Source organism: Gorilla gorilla, chromosome 8, assembly GCF_029281585.2.
Source record: "Gorilla gorilla gorilla isolate KB3781 chromosome 8, NHGRI_mGorGor1-v2.1_pri, whole genome shotgun sequence".
In the NCBI taxonomy this organism is placed as follows: domain Eukaryota; kingdom Metazoa; phylum Chordata; class Mammalia; order Primates; family Hominidae; genus Gorilla; species Gorilla gorilla.
Window position 1 is genome coordinate 32,386,034 of NC_073232.2, and position 16,088 is coordinate 32,402,121.

General features: G+C 42.3%; 1 pseudogene; it reads right to left on the reverse strand.

Annotated features, from left to right (window-relative positions):
- Positions 1-12,271: 12,271 nt before the first annotated feature.
- On the reverse strand, positions 12,272-12,341 carry LOC115936150 (uncharacterized; annotated as a pseudogene).
- Positions 12,342-16,088: the final 3,747 nt, after the last annotated feature.

Consider the following 16,088-nt stretch of genomic DNA (forward strand, 5'->3'; position numbering starts at 1 on the left):
TATTGCTGACTGACAGGTTATAAGTCAGAGGGTCACATCACCCCCTCTTCAGGTTTTGTTAATTTGCTAAATGGCTCACAGAACTCAGAAAACACTTCACTTATGTTTACCAGCTTTTTTTATTATTTATTATTTTTATTATACTTTTAAGTTCTAGGGTACATGTGCACAACATGCAGGTTTTTTACATATGTATACATGTGCCATGTTGGTGTGCTGCACCGGTTAACTGGTCATTTACATTAGGTATATCTCCTAATGCTATCCCTCCCCCCTCCCCCCACACCACGACAGGCCCCAGTGTGTGATGTTCCGCACCCTATGTCCAAGCGTTCTCATTGTTCAATTCCCACCTATGAGTGAGAACATGCAGTGTTTGATTTTCTGTCCTCGCGATAGTTTGCTCAGAATGATGGTTTCCAGCTGCATCCATGTCCCTACAAAGGACATGAACTCATCCTTTTTTATGGCTGCATAGTACTCCATGGTGTATATGTGCCACATTTTCTTAATCCAGTCTATCACTGATGGACATTTGGGTTGGTTCCAAGTCTTTGCTACTGTGAATAATGCCACAATAAACATACTTACGCATGTGTCTTTATAGCAGCATGATTATAATCCTTTGGGTATATACCCAGTAATGGGACGGCTGGGTCAAACGGTATTTCTAGTTCTAGATCTGTTTACCAGCTTACTTTAAAGGATACCGTGAACAGTCAGATGAAGAAGTGCAGAGGGCAAGGTATGGGGGAGTGGGTGCAGAACTTCCATGGCCTTTCTGAGCACCCTCGCTCCCAGCACCTCCAAGCGTTCAGCAACCTGGAACTCATAAAATATCATTGTTCAAGAGTTTTTTGGCCAGGTGCAGTGGCTCACACCTGTGATGCCAGTGCTTTGGGAAGCACAAGCAGGAGGATTTCCTGAGCCCAGGAGTTCAAGAGCAACCAGTTAGGGAGACCTCATCTCTACAGAAATTTTAAATATTAGCCAGTCATAGCGGTGCATGCCTGTAGTCCCAGGTACTCAGAAGGCTGAGACAGGACGATCACTTGAGCCCAAGAGGTTGAGGCTGCAGTGAACTCTGATTGCACCGCTGCACTCCAGCCTGGGTAACAGAGTGAGACCCTGTCTCAAAAAAAGTTTTTAAAATAAAGTTTAATCTCCAGTGGCCCCCATTTCCTGCAGGTTGGTGGGTGGGTCTGAAGTTCTGACCTTCTACTCCTCTAATCATGTGTTCTTTCTGGTTAGCAACCCCGTGATGAAACTATCTAGGGACCCCACCCTAAGTCATCTTGTCAGCATAAACTCAGGTGTTATCAAAGGGGCTCATTATCAATAACAAAAGACACAAGGGAAATTCTAAGTTTTAGAGCTCTGTAACAGGAACCAGAGACAAAGGCCAAATACATTTCATATTACACCACAGTCAGTAATTCCATCCGCAAGGGCTCTACTCTCATGACCTAATCATCTCCTAAGGGCCTTACATCCTAATACCATCACCTTGGGGGTTAGGATTTCAACATTTAAATTTGGCGGGGGGACACTGTATTAATCTGTTCTCACACTGCTATAAATGTACTACCTGGGTCTGGGTACCTCCTAATACCATCACCTTGGGAGTTAGGATTTCAACATTTAAATTTGGCAGGGGGATACTGTATTAATCTGTTCTCACACTGCTATATATATACTACCTGGGTCTGGGTCTGGGTAATTTATGAAGGAAAGAGGTTGAATAGACTCACAGTTCCACAAGGCCAGGGAGACCTCAGGAAACTTACAATCATGGTGGAAGGTGAAGGGGAAATGAAGACCTTCTTCACATGGCAACAGGAGAGAGAAGTGCAATGGGGAAATGCCAGGTGCTTACAAAGCCATCACATCTTGTGAGAACTCACTATCATGAGAACAGCGTGGGGGAGACTGTCCCCATGATCCAGTCGCCTCCCTCCCTTGACACGTGGGAATTACAGGTCCCTCCCTCAACACATGGGGATTACAATTTGAGATGAGATTTGGGTGTGGACACAAAGCCTAATCATATCAGACACACGTATTCAGACCATAGCAACAATTAAACCTATAGTAAGCATGATTTCCTATGATTTCTCTCGAGTTTTGTAGAGCTATCAATGAAGCCAAGCTGCAATTGGGGAGATTATATTTTCTTTTTCTTTACTGTTTTTTTTTTTTTTTTTTTTTTGAGACAGAGTCTCACTCTTGTCACCCATGCTGGAGTGCAATGGCACGGTCTTCGCTCACTGCAACCTCTGCCTCTGGGTTCAAGGATTCTCTTGCCTCAGCCTCCAGAGTAGCTGATATTACAGGCACCTGCCACCACACCCAGCTAATTTTCGTACTTTTTAGTAGAGACAAGATTTCACCATGTTGGCCAGGCTGGTCTCAAACTCCTGACCTCAGGTGATCTGCCTGCCTCAGCCTCCCAAAGTGCTGGGATTGCAGGCATGAGCCACCTCGCCCAGCTGGGGAGATTATATTTTCTAATCATTAATGAATTGGCCTAAGCAACAATAGAACTGGACTCTTTGTCAATATTGTCGTTATCACTATCCAGTCATATTTACTGGATTAGCAACAGGTTTAATACTCCTCTATATCATCAGGGTTTGACTGAGATCTTGAATGCCACTTTGTGGTTGTGATCTCACCATTTGTAGCATAACATTTGCCATTCACTTATACAAATGAAAATCATCCTAGAATCATGAAGCCAAAAGAAATTTCAAGAGGCCATTGATTACATTTTACTTGGCATCAGATAGTCCAAAGCTCTCTCCTACCTACTGTTAGCAGCAGTGAATCTGGATGGGTCTGCAGCAACCTCATTTCTTGCCTCCTCAGAAGAAAGAATTTGACTAAGGGGCATAAGGCAGAAAGAGAGAGAGAGACGGAGGCAAGTTTTAGAGCAGGAGTAAAAGTTCATTAAACACTTTTAGAGCAGGAGGCTGGTCGCGGTGTCTCATGCCTGTAATCCCAGCACTTTGGGAGGCCGAGGCAGGTGGATCACGAAGTCAGGAGATCGAGACCATCCTGGCTAACACGGTGAAACCCCATCTCTACTAAAAATACAAAAAATTAGCCAGGCATAGTGGCAGATGCCTGTAGTCCCAGCTACTAGGGAGGCTGAGGCAGGAGAATGGCGTGAACCCGGGAGGGAGAGCTTGCAGTGAGCCGAGATTGTGCCACTGCACTCCAGCCTGGGCGACACAGCGAGACTCTGTTCCCCGTCCCCTCCAAAAAAAAATTTTAGAGCAGGAATGAAAGGAAGTAAAGTAAACTTGGAAGAGGGCCAAGAAGGTGACTTGAGAGATTCAAGTGTGTGATTTGACCTTTGACTTGGGGTGTTCTACCTCAGCATTCTTCCGGGGTCTGTGTCTCTTCTCCCCTGATTCTTCCCTTGGAGTGGGCTGTCCACATGCACAGTGGCCTGCCAGCACTTGGGAGGGGCCGCATGCACAGTATGTTTACTGGAGTTGTACACATGCTTACTTGAGGCGTCCTTTCCTTACCAGTTGAGTGCTTCTAGAAGAAGGTCATATACCGGTTATACTCCGCCATTTTGCCTCTTAGTGGGCATGCTGGAGCCCGCTCACCTAACTCCTGAGATCTTATCAGGAAGCCGCCCATCACCAGTTTCTAGTTTCTGGTGTTTCTGTCTATTGGGAGACTGCCTTTCCCTGGTGCCAGCTGTGACCAATTATTACTTTAGCGAGACAGCTTAACAACTATCTGATCATCAACTGATGGTTGCCTAACATTCCCTGTGGGGGTAGGAGGGGCCCTCTCCTGCCCTGCTCACGTCTACTATCTACTGTAACACCACCAGTTGAAAATCTACTCTTTTCTTTTTTCTTTTTTAATAGAGACAAAGTCTTGCTATGTTAGCCAGGGTGATCTTAAACTCCTGGCCTCAGGTGATCCTCCTGCCTTGGCCTCCCAAAGTGCTGAAATGACAGGTGTGAGCCACCATGCCCAGCCAAAAATCTACCCTATTTCTAATTGTTCTTTGCACAGTGCTTTTCGATGGTCTTTTGGGTAAATCATCCCATTGTGAGGATATTTAATATTTAACTTAAATTCTTTCTATATGGTAGCAAAGATATTAGCTGTCCTTCATTTGAAAGCTTTCCTCTACTTTGGGCTCACATTCTGTGCCACTGGCAGAATAAGCAAAGCCCCTTTAAGCCGAAGCTCACGGAGCTGTTTTCCAAACCTTTAATCATTTTTATGGCTTTCCTTTAAACTCTCTCCAAGTGTTTCGTCTTCTTTTCGAAGCAAAGCCGAGAATTAAATATAGTATGTGAAAGGATATGATTAGTACCAAATTTAGGAGACAATTACTGCACAGTTCTTACATTCTGAGCTCTAAGCTCTTTTGTTGATAGCTTTAAAAAATTATCAGATTTTCTAAACAACAATGAAGGTTCCAAAGAGTAATCTTAAATAGTATACGGTCATATTTTAAAACTTTTTGAGCCTGGACATTGTGGCTCACTCCTGTAATCCCAAAGCAGTTCGGGAGGTCCAGGCAGGAGGATCACTTGATCCCAGGCAGTCGAGGCTGCAATGAGCAATGATGGCACCATTGCACTCCAGCCTAAGTGACAGAATAAGACTCTGTCTCAAAAAAACAAAAAAGACAAAAACCAAAAACAAAACTTTTATGGCTATGATTCACTTTAGTGGGACAAAAGGACTCAAAGCCCACCTACCCGCTGAGTGTCACTTCTAGTGGAAAAGCTACTCAAACTGTAGAACAGATCTTAGAAAGAAGTGTAATGATGATTCATATTTGAACCACTATGCTTTCATGTCTTAAGGTCTAGTTATTGCAAAATTACAGGTTCAAAATAGCTGATATAAATTTACATTACTGCCTACTCTAGAATTAACCAAGCAACCCACAACAGCAATCCTATCCTGATGAAGCTACTCCAACGTACTTGATACTTAACAATTGTTGGAAAATGTTGCCTTTCATTTCATTTTACAAGAGCCAGATGTCCCCTTGCCAGCAATGCTTCATAAGAATCCTGCAACAGACACATGCATTTTCCTTCAAAACACAGATTAAAAACTTAAAAGAAAAAACAAGCATTATAAACAAAGACAGATATACCATACCTTATTTTAGGAATTAATATATGCTTAAAATTTTATTAATAGAACGTAGATCCGTTCTTATTTTCTCAGTATCATTCTGTGAACCCAAAAGTATCTGAGACAGATCTCCATCAATTTAGAAATTTTATTTTACCAAGGTTAAGGACATGCCTATGACACGGCCTTAGGTTGTATCTGCCCAAGTTGGTCAAATACAGCTTGGTTTTATACATTTTAGGGAGACGTGAGACATCAACCAATACATGTAAGATGTACATTGGTTCAGTCCAGAAAGGCAGGACAACTCAAAGTGGGGAGGGGGCTTCCAGGTCATAGGTAGATTTTAAAGTTTTCTGGTTGTCAATTGGTTGAAAAAATTATTGTCAATAGAAAGGAATGTATGAGCTACAAAAAGGGGTTGTTGAGACCAAGGTTTTATCAAGCAGCTGAAGTCTCTAGGTAGCAGGCTTCAGAGAGAATAGATTGCAAATGTTTCTTATCAGATTTAAAGAGTCTGTTCTATCAGTAATTCCAAAAAGGAGGAGGGTATAATGAGGCATGTCTGGCTCCTGCTTCGCATCATGGCCTGAACTAGTTTTCTCAGGTTTACTTTGGAACACCCTTGGCTGAGAGGAGCGTCCATTCAGATGGTTAGGAGGGCTTAGAATTTTACTTTTGATTTACAATTCAAAATGTAATTCAAGGAAGAAAAATACAACTCAGTAGGAAAACAAGCTCACTTATGAATATATCAACCTTTGAAAGCATGTACCTTAGGGTATATGCTATTTCTTGTTTAAAATGTTAACATTCTGCCAGAAGTGGTGGCTCAGGCCTGTAATCCCAATACTTTGGGAGGCTGAGGCAGGATGACTGCTTGAGCCCAAGAGTTTGAGGCCAGCCTGAAAAACATAGGGAGACCCTTATCTCTACAAAAAAAATTTAAAAAATTAGTTGGGCATGGTGATGCATGCCTGTGGTCTTACCTACTCAGGAGGCCGAGGTAGGAGGATTGCTTGAGCCTGGAAGCTGGAGCCTGCAGTGAGCTATGATCATGTCCCTGTACTCTAGCCTGGGCAACAGTGAGACCCTTTCTCTAAAAATAAAAAATAAAATAAAATATTAACATTCATTTAAGCTAAGTACAATACAATCAATCTGGCAGGTATTTCTTACATTTAGAAAAATATTCTAGATTCAAAGGAAAAACCATCATCGATAACTCATTTGAACTCAATGATGTGGACTGCAGTTTCTGTGAATACTCTCTTCCCAATGTTGCATAGCTCGTAACATGTATACTGGGTTGCCCAAACTGTATATCCTGATGTTTTGGGAGTATATCTGGTTTTCACAAATGATTTTTTATTGTTGTTATTTTATTTTTATTTTATAGACTGGACCTCACTCTATTGCCCAGACTGGAGTGCGGTGGCGTGATCATTGCTCACTGCAGCCTCCATCTCCTGGGCTCAAAGAATCCTCCTGTCTCAGCCTCCAACTAGCTGGGATTACAGGCTCCAGCCACCATGCCCAGCTCTATTGTTGTTGTTTTTAAAGTAAAACAAAGATAGAAAAACACACAGTAGTCAAGAAATCAAATTTAGCATTAAAAAAAAAAAATTCCTGAAAGTCATCATATATATTTTTCGTGATTTCCCTGAATTTTAATGTCATAAATTAGTCTTTTAGTGTACACATTTCTAAAAGAAAAGGCAAAATATGGCCAGGTATGGTATCTCATGCTTGTAATCTCAGTATTTTGGGAAGCTGAGATGGGTGGATGGGTTGAGCACAGGAGTTCCAGACCAGCCTGGGTAATACAGCGAGACCATGTATCTACCAAAAAAATCCCCCAAATTTGGCTGGGCTTGGTGGCACACAACTGTAATTCCAGCTATTTGGTGGGCTGAGGTGGGAGGATCGCTTGAGCCCAGGAGGCTGAGGCTTCAGTGAGCCAGGTTCGTGTTACCATACTCCAGCCTGCGTGAAATCGAGACCCTGTCTCAAACAAACAAACAAACAAACAAATAAAAGGTAAAATATATTCAATTTATTTGGTGCCTACCTGACTCTCATTTTCACAGGTTTTTTTTTTTTTGTTTGTTTGTTTTAGGTTCCAGCCAAGGCATCTGGTCTTTCTTATCATATCAACTCTCTATGCACCCAGTCTCCCAACCCAGGGAATCTACTCATTGCCCACTCACCTTCTCTTAACACCCCTGCCCACCCTCATCCCTAAGTGCTCCTCTTTTCCTTGGTTAAAAATATCTGTGATGCAAAAATCTAAGAATACATGAAACCTAGGCTGGAAGAGGAACAAGGAATTTTTTTTAAGGAGAGCTAAACGGGTTCACATAATTAAAAGCTGGAGAAAAAAAGGAAGTGAGAAAAAAAAAGAAAGAAAGAAAGGGAAGGAAGGAGGAAGGAAGTAGGGAGGCCAGAGAAATTGACCTGGGTATTGCAGAGAGAGACTGTCTTTCTTGATTAGGGGGTATGTGTGGTCAGAGGGCCTTTGGAGCCAGTGAGATGGTAGAAAATTGTGAAAAGAGGAGGATTGAAGAATTATTTCTGGGATATATTTACTGGATAACTTTTTAAAATTTTTATTTTATTTTATTTTATTTTTAGAGATAGGCTTTAATTCTGTTGCCCACATTGAGTACAGTGGCGTGATCAAGCTCACTGCTGTCTTGAACTCCTGAGTTCAAGTAGCTCTTCTGCCTTAGCATCCTGAGTAGCTGGGACTACAAGTGCAAGCCACAACACTCAGTTAGTTTTTAAAATTTTTGTGTAGGGATGGGGTCTCACTACGTTGCCCAGGCTGGTCTGGAGCTCCTGGCCTCAAGTGATCCTCCCACCTCAGCCTCTCAAAGTGCTGGGATTACAGGCATGAGTCACCACACCCAGCCAGCAATGGATAACTTTGAATGTTTTAGAACCTAGGCAAAGTTAAAAGACAGGAAATAGTTTTAAAAACTAATATTGGCGGCCGCCATGGGGGCTCACATGTGTAATCCCAGCACTTTGGGAAGCTGAGGCGCGAAGATCGCTTGAGGTCAAGCATTTGAGACCAGCCTGGGAAACATAGGGAGACTCCGTCTCTACAATAAAATAAAATAAAATTAGCTAGGTGTGGTGGTACACACGTGTGGTCTCAGTTACTCCGGAAGCTGAAATGGGAAGATTGCTCGAGCTCAGGAGGTCTAGGTTGCAGTGAGCTGTGATAGTGTCACTGCACTCCAGCCTGGGTAACAGCAAGACCCTGTCTCAAAAACAAACAAACAAAAACATAACAAAAAGCAAAAAACAAACTAATATTGGTTGTTTCAAGGATGCCGCTTTGTTTTTTTGTTTGTTTGGGTTTTTTTCTGTTTTTGTTTGTTTGTTTGTTTTTGAGACAGAGTCTCACTCTGTCACCTAGGCTGGAGTGCAGTGGTGCGATCTCGGCTCACTGCAACCTCCACCTCCTGCGTTCAAGCGATTCTTGTGCCTCAGCCTCCTGAGTAGCTGGGATTACAGTTGTCCACCATCACATCTGGCTAATTTTTGTTGTATTTTTATAGAGATGGGATTTCACCATGTTGACCAGGCTGGTCTCAAAGCCCTGACCTTAGGTGATCCACCCACCTGACTTCCCAAAGTGCTTGGGATTATAGGCATGAGCCACTGCACCCAGCCAAGGATGCTTCTTTGAATTTGGCTCTGCACCACAAGCAGTACTTTGGGCCTATAGGCCCAGCAGGAGCAGCCCTGAGCATAGCGGGGCCTTACGCTGAATTTCCTCCACTGTAGCCTCTGGATGGGGAGATGCAGCCCAGGTGCCATGCCTACCCAACAGTCACACAGCCCCTGTCTAGATCAAGCTTCAAAGTACGCAGCACCCTTGACTTCCCTGCCAAATGGCCTCAGGTTGATTTACAGGCCTTGCTCCAGCTCTTTCCTGGGGGCCTTCTTCTTAAGAGTAGATGGTGCAGCCAGGCACGCACCCAAGACCCTGGAGGGTGATGTACAGCCCAGAGCTCCTGCAGGCTGGAGGGCTGGGGGCGCAGCACACGATCCATCATTGCAGAGGAAGAGGAGTGCCTCATGTCGTCACCCCCTGGCTTGTCATGCTAAGGAGTCGAAGAATTAGAAACTGAAACCTGGCCTTCCACCCATCCTAAAGATATGTTTATCTAGGTAGAAAGATCGAACATAATCTATTTAGCAGCATGTTAGCTTGGTTTGTATTTATACATTTAGTCATTTGGTGTGTGGGCCTCCACCCATACCTGTGCCTTGGGCCCACAAATAACAGGGGCAGTCATGTAATTGATCAAACAGAACCATGTGCCTCCAAGATGCCTAAGGATTATCCTTAAAACAAAGACAGAAGCTAGAGTGTTACTTTTCTGATATGTCTCATCTGTTTAGAAGTCCCCTTGAGGAAGCACTGTAGTCTCTAGTCTGACTGACAGACCTGCTGCCAAACCCCACCTCCACGCCTCTTACCTGCTTGATCTCGGGCAAGCTTCTTCACCTCTCTAAGACTCATCAGAAAACTGGTTGTAACAGGATTAAGTGAGAACATCCTTGGTTGGGCGTGGCAGCTCACACCTGTAATCCCAATGCTTTGGGAATTGAGGTGGAAGGATCCCCTTGAGACCAGGAGTTCAAGACCAGCCCGGGCAACCTACAACATAGCAAGATGCTGTCTGCAAAAAAAAAGAAAAAGAAAAAGAAAAAGAAAAAAAAGATGACATCCTTGAGGCACATTTGGTACCATGCCTGGTATACAGCAGGAATCCATGAAAGTGGCATTTAAATCCACTTCTGGCTTTGACCTATTTCCATATTCACATTTTAGGCTAAAGATTCTAGAATCATTGAGCTGAAGGAATATGTGGTCATTTCATAGAACATACTATTTAGGAGAACAAACTTTGGAGTCAAAGAGACCAGGGTGCTCTCCTCCCTTCATCCCCGACCAGGTGGGTCATGAGGGGTAGTCACTTATCTCAGCATCCTCAGTTATAAGACGGCAGTAATAGTAGTAACTAAATCATTGTACCATTATAAGGATAAAATGAGAAAAATACACAAAAATATCACCCAGCAAGTTGATGATTTTCTCCAAGTGCTGTGCCTCAAACTTACATTGAACTTCATTCTATTTTAAACGATTTCTCTAATTTACTGAGATTCTGAATGTTGCCAAATGAAAGTGAAATTTTATTAGCCCGGTGTGGTGGCACCTGCCTGTGGTCCCAGCTCCTCAGGGCAGGCTGAGGTGGGAAGATTGCGTGAGCCTGAGAGTTCAGGTTGCAGTAAGCTGTTATCACACCACTGCACTCCAGCTTGGGAGATAGAATGAGACTCTGTCTCAAAAGAAAAAAAAAGCGATATTTGTAATTATTTGGTACATTTAGAATTATTTTTAAAAATTTTTCTGTATTAAGGGAAAAACAAATATTTTTTTCCCTTCTACTCACATGTTCAATGAAAGATAGAACGCAGAACACACTTCTGTGACCAGGTGTAGGTTTTTCCCTACACACCAACCAACTGGGTGTCCTGTAATTCAATTCAATTCTGACACTATCTACCTGAGGTCTCAGTCCACAAAGACTTTAGATCCCAATCTCAAGTCCAGGCCACCCATTCTGACTTACTAGCCACAAACCAGAGCTCCAACAGTCCCCACTTGGGTTCAACTAATTTGCTAGGACAGCTCCCAGAACTCAGAGAAATACTTAGGTTTACCAGTTTATTATAAAGGATATTACCAAGCATACAGATGAAGAGATGCAGAGGGTGAGTTTTGGAGGAGGGAGAGCAGAGCTTCCATTGTCCAGAGTTTTTACAGAGTTTAATCTCCAGTGCCTCTGACGACCCTTTCCCTGGAGGTGGATGGGAGGGGCTGAATGTTCTGATACTTTAAGGTTGGTGGGAGGGGCTGAATGTTCTGATACTTGAAGGTTGGTGGGTGCGGCTGAATGTTCTGATACTTTAGTCCTCTAATCACTTGTTCTTTCTAGCAACTGGTTGGCCCCATCTTGAAGTTATCTAGGGACCCCGCCATAAGTCACCTCATTATCATAAACTCAGGTGTGATAAAAAGTGCTTGTGGGGCCAGGCCAAGTGGCTTACGCCTGTAACCCCAGTATTATGGGAGGCCGAGGTGAGAGGATCACTTGAGCCCAGGAGTTCAAGACCAGCCTGGGCAACGTGGTGAGACCTTGTCTCTTAAAAAAAAAAAAAAAAAATTAGCCATGTGTGGTGATGTGCACCTGTAGTCCCAGCTACCCAAGAGGTTGAGGTGGGAGGATCACTTAAGCCTGGGAGTTCGAGGCTGCAGTGAGCAGTTTGTGTCAAACTGCTGCCTGGGTGGCAGAGCAAGACCCTGTCTCAAAACAAACAAACAAACAAACAAAAAACAAAAACCCAGCAGTGGTGAATTTCCTATCTCTCAGGAAATTCTGAGGTGTTCAACAACTTTGTATAATAACCAAATATTATAACAGAAGATGCTCCTATCACCATTATCACTTGGGCAATTACAAGGGATTTAGGAGCTCCATGTCAGGAAGTGGGGACAAAGCCCAAATGTATTTCATATTATACCAGTTTGTCTCATTGGGCAACTGATTTCATTTTCACTGGAGAGAGTTGTGTTAACTTCTGCTTTGATTCCATTTATATGGCTGGTGCTCACCTTTCAGACTTGGGCCTTCAAATGTAAAATGTAATTATCACCCACACAAAATCATACAATTATTGTGTTGTTTCTGGCACTTTTTTTTCTTTTCTTCATGTCAGACAGGTAATGTGCTGATGTCATAATGAGGTTCAAGGGTGGCAGATTTCTTTCTTTTTTTTTTTTTTTGACAGAGTCTAGCTCTATTGTCCAGGCTGGAGTACAGTGGTGAGATCATGGCTCACTGCAGCCTCCACCTCCTGGGTCAAGGGATCCTCCCACATCTGCCTTCTATATAGCTGGGACCACAGGTGCACACCATCATGTCTGGCTAATTTTTATATTCTTTGTAGAGACAAGTTCTCACTTTGTTGCTGAGGCTGGGCTCAAACTCCTGGGCTTAAGCCATCCTCCTGTCTCAGCTTCCCACAGTGCAGGGATTACAGGTGGGAGCCACCACACCTGCCAGGGTGGCACATCTCACACATATGCAGGAATACCCAGTCATCGCGCTTATGAACTACCAAAGGATCTCTGGCACTTTTAAAAAAGCCCAATAAGACAACAATTTCAGTTGAAGTCACAGTAAAATGTGACAAAAGATCTGAGAAATGTGCCTACTGGAGTCTCTGGACTGTTTCTTGACCGTCACACACATCTCTCCCTTTCTTCCTGGAGGAGCACTTGACGAAGAGAGGTGAGTCCAGGTCACTCATAGACACAGCCACATGGAGCTTGACTCTGTCCTGGCAGCAGACATGCAGAGTCCAAGGCCAAGAGCAGCGGGAATAGGGACTGACGTGACATTTGGATTTGGACTGGTACAGTTTGGAGAGATTAAGGGCCAGATACTCAGATTCACTTTCTTACCCTCTTCCAAGGGCATTATTTAGTAGTCTGTTTACACATCTAGCACTTGCTTGCTCTAATAATAGCCATGGGTCTGAATCACCCTCGTCACTGAGTGTTACACAGAGTCCTCAGCTGTTTCTATGACTTGCATGGTTGGTGTTCAGCGCTATCTGGAAACCTCTAAGAATGCGCAGGGTAATCAGTGATTTTAATTTTAGCTATGCATGACGTGAGGGATCTTCTATGTATTTCTATTGACCTGTCTTTAAAACACGTTGTATAACGATGAGAGGAATTCCACAGAAAAACTTCAATAAGAATCCCTACGCAATACATATGTAACTATATACAAATATGACTTAAATATATTAATAGAAAATGTATATTACTATTATTACTGCTCTACATACAATCAATTTTCGGACATAATCGAGACAGACACCTGTATAAATGAGAACTTATTCAGTGGGCTTCTGGGGTACTAAGAATATTCAGTTTCTTGATCTGGGTGCTAGCTCCATAAATATATTCAGTTTGTGAAAATTTACTGGACCAAAGACTTATAATATATGCCCTTTTCTGTATTGTGTTATACTTCCACAAAGAGTTTTAAACATTTACTATGTAATTTAAGTTTTTTGAGGAAAAAATTGAGCAATTGCAACTGTATATCATATACATATGACAATCCATATTTCAGCTACATCCAAGATCAAATTATTTTTGAAAATTTTGCAAAGTCAAGTCCAATAGACCTAAATCTCTCATTTAAAGGGGACTCTATTTTATCTTTCCCAACTTTGCCCCCAAAAACAAAAATAACATTTCTCTCCTCCTCACAATTACAGAGATGTAATAAATCAACTTTTAAAATAATCCTCTCTTTAGTCATATGTATTTTGTTGTAAAATTCCACATTTTTTGGAAAGTGTGGGAAAATAGGCTCTCTAATTCATTGTTGATGGAGTACAAATTAGTATAAACTCTTTGCAGATCAATTTGAAGCTATCTATAAAAATGTAAAATGTTCATGAATTTGATCAAGCAACTTTACTTAAGAATTATTTCATATCATTGGAAGTGAAGTCATTGAAAATAATGATAATAATAATAAGAATTATCCCAGAAATACACTGAGAAGTCTGTAGCATTTTTGTTATTTAGTCATTCATACACTCAACATTCAGCTGACATATATTTATTGAGTACCTGCTGTGTAGTAGGTGGAGGGCTGGGTTCTGGGGACATACTGATGATCAAGACAGCTGCAGTCCCAGCTCTGGAGGACTCTTAGAATGTCTATATGCCAGTTGGAAATATAACTATCAAAATATGAATCACACAATTTTTTACTATTACACATTTAATTTAAAATTACAAAGCCTCTAATCCCAGCACTTCAGGAAGCCAAAAAAGCAGGATCACTTGAGTTCAGGAATTCGAGGCCAGCCTGGACATCAGAGTGAGACCTTGTCTCTACAAAAACATAAAAGGCTGAAGTGGGAGGATCACTAGAGCCGAGGAGATTGAGGCTGCAGTGAGCTGTGATGGCACCACTCACTCCAACTGAGTGACAGAAAAAGACCTAGATTCTAAAAAATAAAAAATAATAAAATAAAATAAAATTACAAAAGAAACCAATGACAAATTATTCAAATGATTTTAATTATTATTCCATTTCAATGAAGACACATGTATAGAACATGTAGAGAGAAAATTTAGAAGACATTAATAGGGATATTGTCTGTGGATGGGGTTATGAAGGACTATCACTTAGGATACTTATTTCTTACTTAAATCAGAGGCAGGGTCTTGCTATGTTGCCCAGGCTGGAGTGCCATGGTTATTCACAGGCTTGAGCTTCTGGGCTCAAGCACATCAAGCTCAAGCACATCCTTGAGCTTCTGGGCTCAAGCATCCTCCTGCCTCAGCCCCTCAAGTAGCTGGAACTATAGGTATGTACCACTATGCCAAGTTTAAAATGTTTAAATTTTTAATGATTACTTACAATTTTGTGTCTGGATATATATGTACATAGCACATTTCTAATTGTCTTTTTTTTTCTTTTTTAATTGAGATAGAGTCTCACTCACAGGTTGCCCAGGCTGGAGTGCAGTGGTGAAATCATAGCTCACTGCAGCCAAGAGTTCCTGGCCTCAAGCGATCCTCCTGCCTCACCATCCCTAATAGCTGGAATTACGAAGCTAATTTTTAAAATTATTTTAATTTTTAATTGTCATTTTTTATTGTTTTGAGATAAGGGTCTCATTATGTTGCCCAGACTGGTCTCGAATTCTTGGCCTCAAGTGATCCTCCCAACTGGGTCTCCCAAAGTGCAGGATTACAGGTGTGAGCCACTGTGCCCTACTATCTTCTTCATCTTCTTCTTCTTTTTTTTTTTTTTTGAGACAGAGTCTCCCTCTGTCACCCAGGCTGGAGTACAGTGGTGCAATCTTGGCTCACTGCAACCTCCGCCTCCTGGGTTCAAGTGATTCTCCTGCCTCAGCCTCTTGAGTAGCTGGGATTACAGGCACATGCCACCAGGCCCAGCTAATTTTTGTATTTTTAGTAGAGATGGGGTTTCACCATGTTAGTCAGGCTGGTCTCGAACTCCTGACCTCGTGATCTGCCCACCTCGGCCTCCTAAAGTGCTGGGATTACAGGCTTGAGCCACCGCGGCCGGCCCAAATCATCTTCTTAAACTAAATTCAGAGGGATCAGAAGTAACTCTGATGTTAATATGGGTTTAGTAGCTACCGCTATGATAGCTGATTAATAGGCAGTATACAACTGAGGCCAAAACATGCAAATATAACTGCATCCGTGTGTGTAAGTCACTTAAGATAGGAAAGCAATACTAAGAGACAGCTCCTTTTAGATAAACTAAATAATAAGATTAAGATACAGAGTGAAAAGCTGGAGGAGCAGGCAGGTAAACTTTCACTGACCAGAGGCAAGTCTCTCCAAAGGCTTAGACCTGCGCACAGTATTTTTTAGATAGTTACACAGAAAGCCCTCTTAACCTGAAATCCAGGCCTGAAAAATCCCAGTGTGGTGAGGGTTAGTGGCATGAACCAGTTAGTCCCAGGGAACAGATATTAAATTGTGTCATGATTATTCAAGAAATGTGCAGCTGCATTACTATTTTACTTGGGACACTTTGTATCCCAAGATTTCTTGGTCAGGCCCAGTGGCTCATGCCTGTAATCCCAGCACTTTGGGAGGCTGATTCGAGAGGATGGCTTGAGGCCAGGAGTTAGAGATCAGCCTGGGTAACATAGTGAGATCCTGTGTCAAAAAAAAAAAAAATTAAATTAAAGATTACTTTACCATAAGGAGATTTTTAAAAAATTGTCTGTTTTAATTCCATAAGGCTGGCTGGCTGTGTGTTACATCAAAGGTGCTCAAAAGGGAAAAATGTCCTTTA